Source organism: Accipiter gentilis, chromosome 18, assembly GCF_929443795.1.
Source record: "Accipiter gentilis chromosome 18, bAccGen1.1, whole genome shotgun sequence".
Classification (NCBI taxonomy): Eukaryota; Metazoa; Chordata; class Aves; order Accipitriformes; family Accipitridae; genus Astur; species Astur gentilis.
Window position 1 is genome coordinate 666,314 of NC_064897.1, and position 7,551 is coordinate 673,864.

General features: G+C 45.7%; 1 protein-coding gene across 3 annotated transcripts in view; it reads right to left on the reverse strand.

Annotated features, from left to right (window-relative positions):
- Nucleotides 1-3,691, reverse strand: part of PACSIN2 (protein kinase C and casein kinase substrate in neurons 2) — a 69,228-nt gene extending 65,537 nt beyond the window's left edge. For 2 of the 3 annotated variants that reach the window (XM_049821717.1, XM_049821715.1), the window contains exon 1: nucleotides 3,537-3,691. The gene's annotated coding sequence lies outside the window, so the exon portion shown is untranslated. Of the gene's footprint in view, nucleotides 1-1,953; nucleotides 1,976-3,536 lie in introns of those variants that run through there. The other variant, XM_049821716.1, reaches the window with a different exon arrangement.
- Nucleotides 3,692-7,551: the final 3,860 nt, after the last annotated feature.

Consider the following 7,551-nt stretch of genomic DNA (forward strand, 5'->3'; position numbering starts at 1 on the left):
TACTTAGCTCAGTTTATCTTAGTACAGTTACCTCACTGTTATTTCCTGCTTTCTTCTTTTTCATGTTCTGAGAACAATTCATCATTGCATTAAGTCAAGCCAAAAATCAGTAACTAGGTTTACTTGAAAGGAACACCACCACTTCTTGAAGGTTTATGTATTAAGACATAATTTGAATTTAATCCTATGTTACAAAAAAGCTGTTCACCTCATAGACTAGTCTTCAATTCAAGCATTAGAGACTTCATTCCAGGTCTCGGGCAACGAGTAAGTCACTAAATCTTAGAATTTATTTCAAAAAGCACCGATCCCAAGAAGCAACAAAACACTACTCCAATGTATTAGTTCACATGCATGTTTAAACAGATCTATTAAAAACCCCTTCAATCTGCATCCACCATTCTCCTGGCTCATTGTATGAGAAGATGCAACTTTTTCCAGAACCTGCTACTCCCACACTGAGAAAATCATGAACCATCTTGGAAGCAGAAAGCTACCTTTTAGCTAGTTTGTATTATTTCCATAGATTCATAGAAGCACAGGCAATTATTGACTAGCAGCACTGATAAGCATTTTATCCTTTGCCATTCCTGTGACAAGCACAGAAGTCTCTTGTCCTGCGTTTACAGGCTGCCAATTCGAGTCACAGTAACCTTCAGGCTCATTTTAACCACAATCAGGGAAGTATAGAATTGACATAAGGACATCTTTAAGCAAGTAGCTCGCTCAGCTCTAGAGAAGGAAAAGGTACTATTATGCTGCATAAACAGACCATGAGAACAAAACTTCTTATGCCTAAGACTAAGTCATCCAAACATGCCACCTGGTAAAAATAACACGTTCACAAAACTGATTTTCAGAACCCGATACAACAAAAGAAAGCAGACATCTACCCATTAGAAAAATATATAATCTAGGTATTTTCTGAAAGTATTACTTTCAAACATTCATAGATCAAAATGGTGCCCGGAATATCACTGCAGTCAGAAAGCCATGTTACTATAATGGTATTTCAAATACTAAAGGAATAAAAAAGAAAAATCAGAAGAATACAGTTAAATATACACTACAAAGTAAAATGAAGTTTTTGTTACAGAGATGACTTGTGGAATTTAGAAACGCTCTCATAAAACTATGAGAATTAAAAAAAAAGTTAAAGAACACTTAAGACCATCCACAAAGATGCATACGGCTAACAGACCATCCACTTAGACGCATACAGCTAACATCAAGCCCAGCAATCACAAATGCCATCTAATTTGTCAACATCAGTTCAACATTAACTACTGCATCTTGCAGCACACCCCCTTCAAAATGAGAGAAAAAAAGAGTAAAAAAAAAAATTCCAAAACAGTTTTGCCTATCAACCATCAATAAAACTATTTCATCATCAAGTACAATTGTGCTATGCATCCTCTTTTTAATACTGATATTGTTTGCTTGATGTGTGGTATGCAGTTTAACCCCCAGGGCAGTTTTTAATGTTTACTCTAGTATGGCACTGCACAACACATAGACCCTGAGCCAAAGAAACTAATTCTAGAACTGTAAACTATGCACCAAGGGGAGTTTGGAGCACTTGAACACTGAACAGCCATGCCAAGGCTAACACTACAGAGGATGAGGTAGCACCTGCAGTCCTCTCCTGCTTACCATACCTAAGCTGTGGCATAATATGATCAGAGACCTCTGAAGTGATGCTGCATTGTGCTAATTAGGCATGCCCCGTGTGCTAATACATGCTACTGCTTAAGCTCATTCAGTCATAATTAGCACAATATAACCCTACTATCTTTGAAGGCAAATCACAAGTTTGACAAAATATAATTTCAGGCAGGTACAGGTATGAAAGAGCAAGCACATTAGCCCTCAGTGCTAATAACCTTAATAGTTAAAAACACAGTTAAGAAGTTTTGCCCATCTGAAATATAGTTGGCAAACTGTTTTAGTTACCTCTCATGTTTAGGCAGAAATACAAGTCTTCTTCCACCCCCTCCCCTGCCCAACAAAGCAACGAAGCAACATTCTTCTATTGGTCTCATCACAGATGTACAAGAATGAGCTTTTTGTTGCACTAAAACCAGAATGAAAACTCAGTTATTTACATAATGCCGTCCTTACTACTACTGTTATAATAATGCACTGTTAATGTTTTTACCTCTTCGAAGTAGTGGAGAAGTTTTGTCTTTAGAGAAGGGTTGAACAAAGTCTGGAATTAAATCCAAGTTAGCAAAAGGGGAAAAATCCCCCCTGCAGCAAGAAAAAACAGCCTCATGGCAACCTTTGAAGCAGTCTGTTATGAGATAGTGGCATGCAACAGAAGAAAGGAAAAGCGTCTAGCCCACCCGAAGGCTCATTTTTTACTCCAGTCTGGGTCACGTACAAATGGTCAAACTTACTTGAAATAGGTACAGGAAACGTGAGCAGTGGTGTACTTGTTTTAAATGATCTTAAGTAATCTACAGTTTTAATAAAGAATGGCTACCAAGAGAACTGAGCCTTTAAAGATTACATTTAGCTGTCAAACGTTCAGTTTACAAAGGGCAGCCTATCGTCACTTGCACCCTTCTGGCTTCCTTTGCTGCTAGGGCAAAAGGGTGAAGCTTCAGAAGGTTGAGTCTATCGGCTTCTGAGTCACTACAACCAGAGCGAGCCGAGCAGCTGGGAAAGATGGATAGAGCGAGCCAGGCAGACACTGTAGGTGCCCGCTCTTTCTCTAACCAGGTAGCGTCGATGCGCATAAGGAGACTTCTGTCTCTCACACCGACGTTTCACTCTGGGAGACGAGAAGATTCCTTCCACGAGCCAAAAAAGGGCAAGTCAAGAGAGAAGGCGGCAATGGCAAGCCCAAGAACCCTGACTTCGCTGGGTTACCGCCAGCACTCGGGAGGCTGTCAGCCGCTCAAAACCTCACTCTCCCCCGCGGGAGAAACACCTCCTCCCCCCGAATCGGCACCTTTACCTGCCATCATCCCGGACGCCGGGACTGCCAAGCCGGCAGGAAAACCCCAACGGCTCGACCTCAGGTCTCCCTCCCCCTCCCCTCCCAACCCCAAAGCCGTCGCCACCACCGAGCGGGCCACTCAACCTCCCCGCGCAGCGAGCCCTTCCCCGCTGCAGGAACCGAGCCTCCCCGCAGCCGGTGTCGTCATCCCTCGCAAGCCCCAGCCCTGCCCTTCCCCGCCGGCCGCCCAGCAAGGAGAGCTTTACCTTCCCTGCGCCCGCCAGGGACGAAGCCCCGCACGGCCGCGGGGCCGGCCGGCCCCCCCCCCCCGCTCCCGCCCGCCCCACCGCGAGGGCGCCGAGCCCCCCCCCCCCCGGTACCCGACGGGGCCTTCGCGGAGCGGAGCGGCACCCGCCCCGCCCCGCGCGGCCTGACCCCGCCACGGGGCACGGGCGCGACGGTTGGACCCACCGCCCGCCATCCCACGCCCCCTCCTCCCTCCCCAAGGCTCCGCCGGGGATCGAAGCCCCGGCCTCCGCCTCAAGCCTCCCCCTGAGGGCAGAGCCCAAGACGGCGGCGGCGCCGCCCTCACCTGAAGGGCCGGGAACCGCCCGTCTCCCGTGCCCACCGGCGCCGAAGGAGGGAGCGAGGGACGGGGGGGGCTGACAAGACGGCGAGAGAACGCAGAGGAACGCGAGGGACTCCACGCTCCGCTCCCTGCCGCGCCGCCGCACCGACTGCCGCCCCCCGCGCCCGCCCGCCTCCGCCCGCCTCCGCCCGCCCCTCCGATTGGGCGGACGCCCAGCCGCCTCTCCATTGGGCGAGAGCGAAGGGCCGGCTCCCGCCCCGCCGCCGCCCAATTGGCTTTCCGCGGCTGCCAATTAACGCCGCTTCCTTAGTCGATGGCTGAAGGGGCGGCGGGGGCAAAGGTAGTTGGCGGGCGGCGCGAGGCCCCCGGCGGCCGCGGGAGGCCGTCGGCGCCCATCGGCCCGGCGGCACCTCATGAGGGAGGGGAGCGCGGCAGGGCGCGACGCGAACAGAAACGTTGCGTCCGTGTCCCGTTTCCACCGCGGGGGGACCGTGCGTGAGCGGAGGGTTTTGTTTCCCGCAGCGGAATTTGCCCGAGCCGGTAGATCCTGCGAAGCGCCGGGGCCTTTTTAGCGCCCGGCTAAGCGTCGAAGGCTGCCGCGTCCCTGCCGACCCCCGCCGCGGGGCGCGGTGCCCGCTCACGCCGCGGTGCGGCGGCGGTTGGTGCTGCGATCGTTAACGCTTCTCCCCGGGCTCCCGCCGCAGCCGCGTCGTGCGGGGGGAGAGGGCGCGGGAGGCTGAGGCGGCTGAAGGACGGAGCCGGCTGCCTTTGGAACGAGGCGGCCGAGCGGGTCAAACCTCTGCGTGCGGAGGTGGGCGACACGGGGGCGGCGTCGCGGGCAGGACGGTCGCTGCAGCCCTCGCCTGTCTTGGGGACTTACTTGTTTTAGACAGAGGGCTACTTCGAGTTCCAAGCAGCGGCCGTCACGGCGACCTTATTTCGTCCCTTCAGCCTTCGCCTTCTCCTCCGGCGGCCTCAGCGTTTCCCTCCCATCTGCCCTTCTCATCGCCTCCGGCGCTGTCCCAGGGGACAGCCGGGTTTGAGGACAGCGAGAGCTCTGGATCACTGGGTAGGGCCGCAGAACGGTCCCAAGAGTACTTTTCCTCTTGGCCGTGCTTCTTATGCAAGTCTGCATATAATCAGCATAGACGCCAAGTCTTCCTGTACTCGTTCGCTAAACGCGTGACTCATTAACTTAAGGAGTTTTAAGTTCACTGGGAATTTAGATTAGCTCGGTGGGACTGCGAGGCCAGAGCACGGGGGTAAATTTTACCTTCTGAAGAAATGTCCTGGAAAAATGGATTTTAATTAATTGCAATTAACGTTACTGCAAAATTTGGTCGGGTTGGCAAGCTTTCCAAGATTTAACGTGGTCTCTCCCTTCCCTCATCTTCTCTTCTCTCTCCTGTGTTGAAAGTTGAAAGTTCAGCTTTGAGAGGAGAAATCTTGAAATTTACCGTTTCTGCTCTCGCTTCTGACCACAGATGCACTTTAGTTTTCCACACAGCCGGTCTCATTAAATAGGAGATCAAGCTTTCCATAAACCAGCTCTCTTTACAGGAGATTACAAGTGATACATATAATCGTAAATATAGCTCTTTCTGTATGGACACGAATCAAGCTTCCGTTTTGCCTAGAGCATTGTCAAAGATGGAAATCCTCCCTGCCAGAACACTTAGACTTTCTTCAACCTCAACATCAAAACAGTCATTCATCTCTTTGTATGGTCAAATAATGCTCAAACTTGTTTAAAGATTGAAGAAACAGAACAGGAATTCAGCGTAAATCATAGCGCTCCCTGGTAGAACTAAGTTCATACTGTGATGAAAGGGAATTCCATTTTGGTAGAGGACAGAAGTTCAACCTGCAGCCGGTGGTGGACTGACACCAAAAAACCCCAACTATTCCACACAGAGTTGACTGAATACTGCCTTGTGCCCCCAAAATCACTTCACTGTGCACAAAACCAGTGCCAGTCACATATATGCTACTGCCTGTGAAAACCAGGGCTCACATTTTTATATAAGGCCAGTATGGGGGCAATGACTGCAAACGGAGCAAGAGATGTATATTCAGGCCCTGAGTCCGGTTGCAAAAACTGTCAGATACCCTTTTAACAATGAGGAAAATAGTGCCTTGTTCTTCAAATCAGCTACTCCTGTGCATGGACTTTGCTAGGCCTCTGGACTGCTTATACATTTTATATATCTCTATAAAATATACAATATTATATATATTACATTATAATGTCTCTATATACACAGTATATATTTTATTACTATATTTACATACATATTTACATATATATTTACTATGCTATATATTTTAAAAAATACATATACACATATAGGTATGGTAAATTTAGCCCTTGTGTCATAGTGCAAAGGCAGCGGCATTGTTTTGGGAGTCCCCTTCATATGGAACTTGAACTGGTTCTGCCTTCCAAGGGAATGGAGGGTGATCAGAAATGAGTAATTTATACAACATTTTTGTCCTAACAACTGGATTCAGATTTTAATACAACTTGAGAAGTAACAATTGTGTTTTCCAACTTTTCACTTAAAGATCTTTATAAATCTATTAACATCTTTATAAATGCTATGAAATTATAATTTTAAAGATAAAAAGGTAAAGGCAGGACTATTAATTGGAAAACAGGAAGATCACCAAAAGACAACCGTCTTATGAACATTTTAATTGACTATTTGGAGGTTTCTTGAGGCACCACTTTAGGGAACAGTATTTTCAAGCTGCTGAATATTCTCTTCTGGTTGCAAGATCTTTCCTGTGCTTTTTACATTTAGATGAAAAATGTTTAGACACCTTTGGAGGCCAGTAAGACAATAACAGCTATCAGAATTTTAAAAATACATTTTTTACTTGTAAAGTTTTTGCCCCTTTTCCAAGTGTACCATTTGAAACAATTCAGAAGCAACAGTATTAGAGTCATCTTAGTCTACTTTTTGGATCAACACTATTGGTCTTCCTGTCAATTACCTCTATACATGAAAGCAGAATTTGTCTGCATTGGGGTTACATGCTGGTGCAGTAATTTGACTTCATTACTTAGAGTAACACAGTTTAATGTATGTATAAATATATAAAGGCTTGAGGCCACGTGCACTGAATAAATACATATATGCACTTGAAAAACTGCTTGGGGAAATATACCTCCTTAGTTAATAAAGTACTATTATTTTTTTTCAATTTATAAAATGTAAATTATCTTTATGCATATTCAAACACTAAGTTTTTCTTGTAGTGAATTAAAAGAGATTACTGGTCTAATTATATCTCTCATCAGTCATGCAGCCTCCCAGCGTGATGACACTATTATGATGCCATAAATAATTTACTGATATAGTGAATCATACTTTAACATAAACATTTTGATTTTAGTATTTTGATTTTTTTTCCTAAATATTAAAATTTAGTTGTTCTCTGAACATTTTCAGTTATATTCACTACATGGCATCCTGGGAAAGATTATCTCAATCTTTTTTCTTAGAAGAAAGGCTAGCAGTCTATGCATCGCTGCTGCTGAGCATTTGATTTAGACTGTTAGGAACAGGACAGCAAGTTTCGGGGGGAAAAAACCAGAAAAATCCTCTCTCATTTTAGATAAGTATCCCACGGTTATTTTTACTTTTAACACAATCTATTTTTAAATATGCTTTTTGTGTCTTCTGCTGTCCTCAGAAATTCCATGTGTCCTTTTAAGCACTAATACTTTCTCTGTAAAGAAATTCTCTTGGCTTCACTCAGTGCAAATGTTATTGGTGTTTCTTGACTCCTGCAATAACATTTCAGCATTCTCTTCAGAATGTTTCTCTAGCTAAGAAAGCCCAGGTTTTATATATATTTACTTATTTACACTTTAAATCTGAATTTAAATCCCGAACCATATTTTGATTGCAAATGTAATGTCATTAGTGATTATGTATGCCAACCAATGACACAGAATTTCAGAATATTAAATTTAATTCCAGTCAATCAGTTTCACTGTTTCACTGCTCAG